Below are 9,017 nucleotides of genomic sequence, written 5' to 3'. Positions count from 1 at the left end.
CCCTCGTGTGAAGTGCAAACCGTATAAGGTATGGTAATGACGTCTGCGTATAATGCCAAAGCACGTTCCTTCTCCCGCGTGTGTTTCGCTGTAAAGGTTACGGTTGCGTAAGCTACACCGAGTGGAAAAGTACCCAACAGCATAGAAATCACGTAGTGACGTCACCACGGTCTCGCAACTCATTCATTTCATTCCAGGCTACCATGGGGAGACCACGGAAAGTAAAGACGCCAGAAGAACAACGTGAATATAACGTCGTTGTGAAGCAATAAAAGGTGTGGTTAAGTACATTTCACTCGTCTCTGGTTTCACTCTTTGTAGAGCCACGTGTGTTAATTCAAGTGACGTCACAATGGGTAATCGTTGTGGGTGTCGTTTACAGCTTCGCTGTCCAACCACCTACACAGCGTGGATTGGAACCACAGTTTTTTTCTTTCTGTTTCTTTTTTTTTTTCTTTTAAGGAATATTGGTGGATCTGACAAGCGCCGCGCTCAACGCAGAGTCAAACTGACCATCGTTCTTCTCCATGTCTTCTTTTCATCCGTGTAACGTGGTAAATCTAGTATCCCTTGCATGCACAGCCGACAAAATTCCGTAGATTCGTATACACGCAGGCGCGTCAACTCGGGCCTAGATTTGTCGCTGCGTCGCCACAGATATTCGCGAGTGCCTGCAAATATCTTGTATTGTCCGCTAGTAGTCACTGTGTCGTCCGCGTACATCACTCCAGGGACCTTCTGTTGCTCCATTTGTACGTTACGCGTGTAGGATAAATCAAATCCTAGTTCGTTGTGTTCCATTTAACATAAAGCGTGAACAACAACGGAGACAGAGGACATCCTTGCTTCGGTCCTTGGTGAATTCCCACCACTTCGTTATATTTTCCGACCTTCCCATACCACTTGTACTCGGTTGTCTCTATATATCTCCCTCAGCAGCTCCAATATCCAACTATGCAAACAGCTGAAACGCGTCATGCGTGAGGCGCACATGTGCTGCAACCGCGCTCCTCCCTCGCGAGAGCTTCTGGACACACTGAGCCTTCTGGCGGTGGCGTTAAGCCCGCGCATACAGAGGGGCATATACACAGCGACTCGAGTTGGCTTCATTAGAGTTTCGTTGAAGACCGGCACATACCCAGCGGTACATACACGTGAACGGACCACATTTTAGACAGCGCTACCTTCGGGATCGGCCCACATGTTTTAGACTGCATTATCTTCACGATATGCCCACATTTTAGTGTGATAGCTAGATAGCGGGAAATAAACTGGTTGTACAATTGCAAGAATGATGTTCACATTAAAACAGAAAAATCACAGGTCAAGGCGCTTACTCACGACTGAGGAATTTATTGAACAAGCTTCAAATATACAGGGTGTACCAGCCAACGTTATCCAAAGCTGTTCCAATAAGAAATTATCAATAAAAGGTGGTTCAAGTATAATTTTAAAGCCTATAGTTTTCGTTCGGTCATTAGACTTCTGACGACTGAATCCTGTAGCTCATGTGATTGTATCGTGCACCTTGTCTTTCTAAGTCTTCTTTTTCTTGAACAGCTTGGCTCACGTTGGCTGGGACACACGGTACACATACATAGAAGCAATCGCGGATGTGGAGCAAAGCAGGGGTAAGAAATCAAAACGATATACCGATAGTTAATCGCAAGGAAACTTGAAAGTTAAAACCGAGCATGCACGTGTGTCAACAATCGAGAAAAGCAAATTCCTTATCATGTAGCGAGACAGAAAGACGAAAGGCCTCTGCTAATTCTCGGGTGCGCTGATACTCCTTTTGAAAACTACCCTCTGCCCTCTGTTTCCTTAAACACGGGACAGCACCCGCATTCTCTCCAATAGGCTGCCATTTGTGACGGACCGACACTATTTCTGTTTCGCCTGCATCTCCTTTAGATGTTGTGGGGCCTCAAACGTGCCCTTGGGACAAAGGAACGACAACACAGTAGTGCAGACAATCACACGGGCATTTATTGCGCCTTTTATATACCAATCTAGCCAGCCGAATTATTACCGATAACACATGCCCATGGAAGCGCGACAAATCGAGTAAGTCCGACTCAGCGCGACCGGACAGCGAGAGAATGCGTTCGCTCCCATACTGGACCCCAACGCCTAATCGTTCGCGTGTACGGTCACGCTAATGGTGGCACGTTCGAACGATCGTATTCGTCCATTCCGGTGTCCTGCTCCTAAGCCTTTCGCAGGACGGTCCCGCGAACGGCTGGCGAGCGCGCGAAATGTCCGCGCCGCTAGCCGGCCCCAAGTCAAAAAGGAAACGATGACTCCTTTTTGCTAGTACACTCTAGCTTTGCGCACGAGTAACCCCGCCATTAGGTGGCGTTAGCAGTGCAACACTCGCGCCATCTCTTGTGCTAGTCTGTAACCACACCAGCCGGCGGAAAACCACACGGCGAAGCCGAATTACAGGAAACGCGAGCCATGCGCGGAGAGCAATATCAGTGGACTCTTGAAAGTCGAGCGTCCCCAAAATGTACATTGACAGAACGGCCAGATTGTCCCGTATACACCCCGTCACAGCTAATCATAATAATGTGTACAATTTCTCAAATACATCCCAAACACATTCCCTTTCAGGATGAAACGCGTTGCAGGGCCAGCTGCTGATGAATAGCACGTAACTGTCGCCGAAACAAAGGTCGTTTATCATTCTGTCAAATACGCTGTTTCCCTATTAAGTGATGCTAAGTGCTTTTGGGGTATGTTTTAACACGCGTAACGGCGTTGAAATTGCAAAAAAAAGAAACTTAGCTGATCCATTTATGGAGTGAGAGGTGACTACCGAGTACAAAGCCTTTGATATCGGTTGCACAAAACATTGCAGCTGCGCTTGGGAGGTGGAACAGCACACAAAAAAATGTGCTTCTTTTCACACAGTGCACCTACCAAATAAAGGCCGCCCAGCACAGTAGTAATGTTCTTTTCGTGCTTCATAGAGGAATGAAATAAACAGTACTTGTCTTTATTTCACACATTTCTAAGCACAATGGATTATGTTGCATTGAATTGGCGTGTACCTCATGATCGCTGTTCAGGAAGATCTTGTCGCTGACATGCTAAACACAACTGGCGTTTCTAATCGTGTCTTCTGTCTACATTTTGTTCGACACCGTAAATGATAGCCACAGCAGGCGCTCGCCTTTCTTGATGTTCCCGTCGCTAAAAAAATGTGTTTTGCATCGCCTCCCGGTGCCATCGTGGGCGGAGCCACCGACTTGACCTGAGGGAGCCTTCGGCTCCCCCTGGCCAGTTTCTCAGGACCAATAAAAGTTCTTGTCACTGTCACTGTCACTGCATCGGACAGTTTTCTGCAAAACGGCACTGGAGTCTTCATCAACTGCATCACGTGCTCCGGTTCAAAATACAGCGCGAGTGCCACCAGCAACAGGAGAGAGAGAGCACGCATCCCCAATGAAAACAAACCGCCGACGGATAACCGCTGCGACCTTCGACTCGACTTTTTGCTACCAGAGGGCGCTCTTAGCAATGCGTAGTTAAAGCTTTAGGCATAGTTAGGGGGCCTATACATGCCTGCGTTGTTTTAAGAACAGCGCTTGCTTTTAGGCTCCCTAGGCGCAGTAGGGCCGCGTGGCCCAGGTTGTCGTGCCTATCACCTTCATTTCCCCCTCACCAAATGTTCAAGTTGAGAGAAAGAACAAGCAATTTATGTTCACTTGGAAATAAAATAAAATTTAAAACTGAGTCTGCTGGAGGTGCGATTTGGACGCGAGCTATTAGTGGTCGCCAGTCACAACAAGCTTCGCGATACGCAGTCACATTCCACATGAAAGAACCATTCCACATTACAGATGTTACGTTTATTCTATGTAGCAGCAAGGCGTTTAGCTATGACTTGGCTTTTTTCTGCACGACTTGTCATATATCGGGTAGAACTTGTGTTGCTTGCCGCAGGCCTTCTCATACGTGATTTTGCAATCGCCCCGAAGACCACGTCTTACAGCAGCACCCGTGAGAAGAACCATGCACCCGCTTCCTGCAATACATACAATGGGCGACATGTACAACCTAGAACAAGTAATTGATAAATGTTGTCGTAGCAACCGAAAGCACGTTCTAGCATTTCCAGATTTTACAGAGCAGCGCATATCTCTCAGCAAGGCGCCAGTGTGAATCGAATCGAAGTACAGCTTAGTAGTTAGCTGCGTTGAGGTCATAACTGCCGCAGGTGCAATCACATAACTGCAAGTAACATGCACTGTATAACTATTAATAATTATTAGAACTTAAGGTAAGCTGCCACTTGATAATCACCACAGGTGTTTGCCACATAACGATTATGATCGCAGAAACAGTATTTAAACGTGGCACGCAACATTCAACACGAACTTTAAACGGCATTTATGTGAATGGCAGTCTTTGAAGTAACGACCAACACCCTAACGTAACCTAAAATGATAATATCTTAGCATCAAGTAAGTTGTGGGCATATTACGAACGGACAGTGCCGAAGCCGGAGACGACATTTTACCGCTGATACGACATGTGTCGTTGTGCCACATGCTTGCGGATGATAAATGAACATCGGACATACCATGTCGACAACCGGCATAAGCCCCTGCTAAAGCAAGTGTTACGCTTAGTTAACCTATTAAGTTTATTTCGGACGAAAACGAGCACCCAACTCCTGCACGGACTTTCACCCGCGCATACTTCTTTTTCGCATAACAATGTGATTTCGCCCGCCTTAGCTTTTGCTTGCAGGGGCTGCGGAGAGTGTTCCAATTTCAACCCCAATAAAGGAAGGTTGGAGTGCATACGGCAGGCATTGCCAAATTCTGACTGGGAGCTTACCACTGTCGTTCAAAAGAAAAGTGTACAATCATTGCATTATACCGGTGCTAGCATATGGGGAAGAAACTTGGAGGTTAACAAAGAAGCTCGAGAACAAGTTAAACGCACGTGTTGTCTTTTTCGTCCTCCTTTGTCCCTGTTTATAGCGCAGCTAAAATCTTTCCAATATGAACTTCAACCAGCTAGCCCAACTTGGTGCACTGCTGCAACAACTTAAGGACCGCGCAAAGAGGGGTGGAACGAAAAATGTTAGGCGTAACGTTAAGAGACAGGAAGAAAGCGGCGTGGATCAGATAGCGAACGAGGATAGCCGATATTCTTATTGACATTAAGAGAAAAAAATGGAGCTGGGCAGGCCGAGTAATGCCTAGGGTAGATAGCTGGCAGATCATTCGAGTTACGGAACGGGTGCCAAGAGAAGGAAAACGCAGTCTAGGACGGCAGAAAACTAGGGGGGGTGATAAAGTTAGGAAATTTGCAGGCAAAAGTAGGAATCAGCTAGCGCAAGACAGGGGTAATCGAAGAATGCAGGCGAGCCCTTCTTCCGCAGTGAACCTAAAATATAGGCTGATGATGATTAAAGGAAGGAGTGGTGAACCCACCGTGCAGAATCTTAAATTGCAGGAAGGCGTTTCCTTTAAAAGGTGCATGCTAGCAAGCTGTAATGGCAGTGAACGGCGCTGCCCGACACCATCAGGGTTAGGTTTAGTACAGTAACAGTTAAGAAAATTAGCTGACGTAAAGGCCGCCGTTCTGGGTAAAAATTCCTAGGTATGGCCCTGGACCAGTTTCCGCGCTTTGTCACCGGTTTAGTAATGATGTTATGATTTCTGAAATATTGATTATCATTTACGAGGCTGCTTAATGTTGCATCGCTTATAGCACCGAATCCGCCTCTCTCAGACGAATGGCGTCAAACTTTCTTGCCCGGAGCTGCTTTGATGTGCTGAGCGGGAGCAGTTCACGAAATACTCTCAAACCGATATAGTCGAAATTATAGCATTCTCCCAGCTGTGCACGTGGAATAGTGGTGCAGCAGTACACATAGAAAACATCAGGGTCATTCGTGAGTAGTCACGAGCAACGTCAGCAACTCGAACCGTATCAGATATTTTTAAAAACGTCATACACGAACCTTGAATCATGGCGGGAATGCGAAGCAGTAAGCACCCTTCATAATTTGCATAAATTAATGTGTAGTTCATCTCGATCCAAACACCTGTAACAGACAATTATACGGCAGCATCATGTGCACTTGCCCATATTACACTGACTCTCAGAAATTGCAATAGCACTGAGTGCTCCAGGTATTACAGCTAAAGCCATAATATACCAGTGTACCAGATTTTTTTTTTTTTTTACATGGAACTCATTTCTTATACTGACTGTGACAGCGTAATTCCGCCTGTCGCCGTTGATTTGGTGAAATGGCGGGCATTACATACACAACAAATCATGATTATTACTTTGGTAGTGAACAATGTTTCCTTAATTCAACTTTAATTAGGAGCCTAGAGCACATGCCGCAATTGCTGAAGTCAAACCGGATTGCCAGCTAACAACACAGTCATATCTACTTAGTGCAGATATCCCGAAATGTGCCAAAGGTGATCCGTGTTGCAGTTCGTATCTTGCCGAACTTCGCGAAGAAGGCTTTTGTAAAACTGCTAGCTGAAGCGCCGATGCACTTATTGGCACACCTTTGGCAAAGTGGTAGCAGTCTAGGGACTTTTAATGCGTCAGCATTCTAGGGCTACTGTTCGCAATCTGTGTGTCTGTAACGAGTGACACGATTCGCTCCAAATATTTACATGGGGTCCTATGGGGTATATATGACAGTGTCTTATGACTACGTATGACTAAGGAGATTTATGCTTATGACCATGGAAGACTTACAGTCACAGTCGGCACAGAAAAAAGTAGGCCATTACAGTCGGAGCAAGTGGTAGTGCTATCCAGTTTCCGCAATAAAACCAAAGCCTATGTAAGACAACAGATTAGAAGATTTCACTCAGTTTTACTCAGGAAAGCATATAGAACACCTACAGCTTTTTTTTTCTGTGACTGATACCACTGGGTTACATCCCTGCAATTGCCACTTGTGCCCTGCAGTCAATAAATACAACACATTGTGCAACATTGCAAATTAGCAAAATAACTATCTACATTTGTTGCGCAAGTCCTCAAGTAATCCACATAGAGAGGCAGAATTACGCCTGTCCACCTGGTGTTAGAGCGCCCGCCTCGGCTGCGGGAGGTTGTGGGTTCGATTCCCACCGCCTCCGGGCACCCACTGGTTCAAATGGGTACAAGCGTACCCATGGCCTGGCGTTCGGCTTCCTTCAGGGGTGATACGCTTGGGAAAGGAGCCCGCGCCCTGAATTTCCGTCGAAACCCTCGTAGGCACAGAAAAAAAAAGTGATGTTTGGGCCGCTCCAATGGCACACATTTCCCATGTTGAGCCCCAGATGCACCTATTGAAGTGGGGACGCCTTCGGGTCCCCCTCTCCACACACACCCCTTTCCAAGCGTTGAGGTCCCATAATGGCCGAGCACCAGGCCGAGAGTGCGCGTGTACCTAATTTACAGGTAGGTACCAGGCGGTACCACTTGCCTCCCACAGCCGCGGCGGATGCTGTTTAACAAGGCCGTCTGGGGTTGGACAAGAGGCGCCCAGAGACAACTCCTGAAATCACTATTGGGGCCTCTTTCGAGATGTCAATCCCCTAGAAAGCCGAGCACCAGGCCAGGGAACATCTCTACCCATTAGAAAAAACTGGTGGGTTCCCGACGGCACCGGGATTTGAACTCGGTACCTCCCGCATACGAGGCGGATGCTCTACCTCTAGGACACCGCTGCGGTTCCAGCAGGATCCAACAGTTTTTTTTTTTTTGATGGCCTGCGTCACTATCGATTCCGTCATACAGAGAATTATCAGCCGGCGACGTCGTCGCGAGAAAAAATGTCACAGTTTCGCCTAGGGCGAACAATGATGCGATAGCACGCAGCAAGTCATACGAGAGGTGAGCGACTTGGTCGCATAGGTAGCACGCTGATTAAGTGAGCAGTGGCGTCGCGTAAGTGCGATTGAAGAGACTCGAGACCCCGAAAGGGGTGTGAAACGGGGGAGAAAGCGCGTTCGTGGGCAGGCTGCGAAGGGCACAACGTAGCTCACTGCGCTTCCGGCACATCATGTGTAGTGCAAACCCGCTTACTAACGATGACAAGCGTGGGTGGGGAACGAATAGTCACATGAAGATGCGGACGTCAAACGCTGCAGCAGCATAGCGCAGCGGCGGTCGGCACCTTCACGGAAGAGCGCGAACGCACGGCGGGTGAGCGTGGGAATACGGACGGCGGCGAGCAACGGCTGCGTTGTTGGCGGTGCTGCTGCATGTCCAAGTTTGTACAGGGATAAAACTACTATCCTTACTCTGTATCGCTCTCTACTAAGTTGCTATCGCAATTGATGCTTCGCCTTTCGGGTGAAACTGCGACAACTTTTTTTAATGGCCTGCGTAACTTATCCGATTTCCGTCACTACAGATGAATTATCAGCACAGGCGGACGTCGTTTGCGAGAAAAAGCGAAGCAATTCATTCACTAATTAAACTATTTCACTAACTAACGTTTTCGCAACAAACTTCATCGACACACGCGGATGCTGAAAAGTTGAAGGCGACCGTCATAAAAGTCTAGTGGCGGTCTTTTTTTTTCTTTTCATTTCGAAATGGCCACGTAACCGAAATTACTGGCGCCAAGTTATTCGTTTACTTTACCCCATTATGCGCGCGGCACCGCAAAGCGCGGCTCTCCGTCCAACCCCTATGGGACGTAGTTGGGCGACGCAAAATGAATCTGGTGTCGCGCCTACTGCCGATTGGCGCTTTGTGCAGCTCCCCGTTCGACGCATTGTCACTTCAACAGCAGGGACAAGACTGTATGCTTTATTGAGCCGTATGACAAAATGAAGCTGACTGATGACCAACCATCTGCTGTACATTCTATGTATAAATGTAACCGTACCCTTTCTTATGTAAATGAAGAGTTATTAAAAGCTACGCTTAGGTAGGAGAACCATTCTCATGCAGCAGCAGGGCCTAGGCTTTACGTTTCAGAAAAAGGAAACCTGAACTTCGGCTGCCTCACATTCGTTTCACGTGTA

At 47.4% G+C, this 9,017-nt stretch overlaps 1 long non-coding RNA gene across 1 annotated transcript; it reads right to left on the bottom strand.

The window, feature by feature from the left end:
• Positions 1–3,835: 3,835 nt before the first annotated feature.
• Positions 3,836–6,971, bottom strand: LOC125944800 (uncharacterized). The gene is made up of 2 exons (XR_007466508.1): positions 5,987–6,971; positions 3,836–4,033 (listed from the first exon to the last, which is right to left on the bottom strand). It is a non-coding gene; the product is annotated as an uncharacterized LOC125944800 (long non-coding RNA).
• Positions 6,972–9,017: the final 2,046 nt, after the last annotated feature.

Source organism: Dermacentor silvarum, chromosome 4 (assembly GCF_013339745.2).
Source record: "Dermacentor silvarum isolate Dsil-2018 chromosome 4, BIME_Dsil_1.4, whole genome shotgun sequence".
Classification (NCBI taxonomy): domain Eukaryota; kingdom Metazoa; phylum Arthropoda; class Arachnida; order Ixodida; family Ixodidae; genus Dermacentor; species Dermacentor silvarum.
The sequence above is the reverse complement of the archived record's forward strand: the minus strand, read 5'-3'. Positions and strand labels throughout refer to the sequence as shown.